Raw genomic sequence first — 770 nt, 5'->3', positions numbered from 1 at the left:
TACATATAAAAACAGAATACCGTACTGTATAAAGTATATGCAGTACAGGTCCAAGAATCACTAACATAAATTGTTGAAAAATGAATAAGTAACAGTAAGATTATCACAAGGAAAACCATAAAAGTTAGGATATGGATACTGTATTATTGTAACTCAGACATTGTAAGTATGTTTATGATTCTAGGCGCAGTACATAAGATGCCTAATAAACTTTTCTCAGGATTATGTAGAAAAGGTGAAAAGGTTTAAAGGAAACTCAAACATAATAACTTTGTTTTACTTTGGATAAAGATTACAAAAACAACTTGTTCTTGACATCAAAATGCATGAAAAATCCCATCAGTGTTGTTTGCTTTGTTATTTTCTCTTTTTCATCATAAATTTCTCAATAACATCGGAAAAGTTCAGTTGTCTGCCTTTCCACCTTGGAAAATCGTTCAAAATTTGGATCCGTCGCCTCAAGTTCTAGCATAGCAGAATTAATCTTCAAGAAAACACTCGCTAATCCCTTGACGGTGAACTTCTTTTGTACTTCTGTTCATTCTTCTTCTTCTTCTCCTTCCACGTGCTGCAATGCTTCCAATTCGATCAAATCTTCTGTAGTTAGCTCGCCCTCTTCATATTCCACTAATTCTTGAATGTCGTTCACTTCCACTTCCAAATTCAGTTCATTAGCAAGGTCCACAACTCTTCGATTTATACTCCCGACATGCTCCTCATTATTGAAGCCTTCAAAGTCATTCACAAAACGTTTTAGGCATTTTTTTCCA

This window comes from Octopus bimaculoides, chromosome 4 (genome assembly GCF_001194135.2).
Source record: "Octopus bimaculoides isolate UCB-OBI-ISO-001 chromosome 4, ASM119413v2, whole genome shotgun sequence".
In the NCBI taxonomy this organism is placed as follows: Eukaryota; Metazoa; Mollusca; class Cephalopoda; order Octopoda; family Octopodidae; genus Octopus; species Octopus bimaculoides.
The sequence above is the reverse complement of the archived record's forward strand: the minus strand, read 5'-3'. Positions refer to the sequence as shown.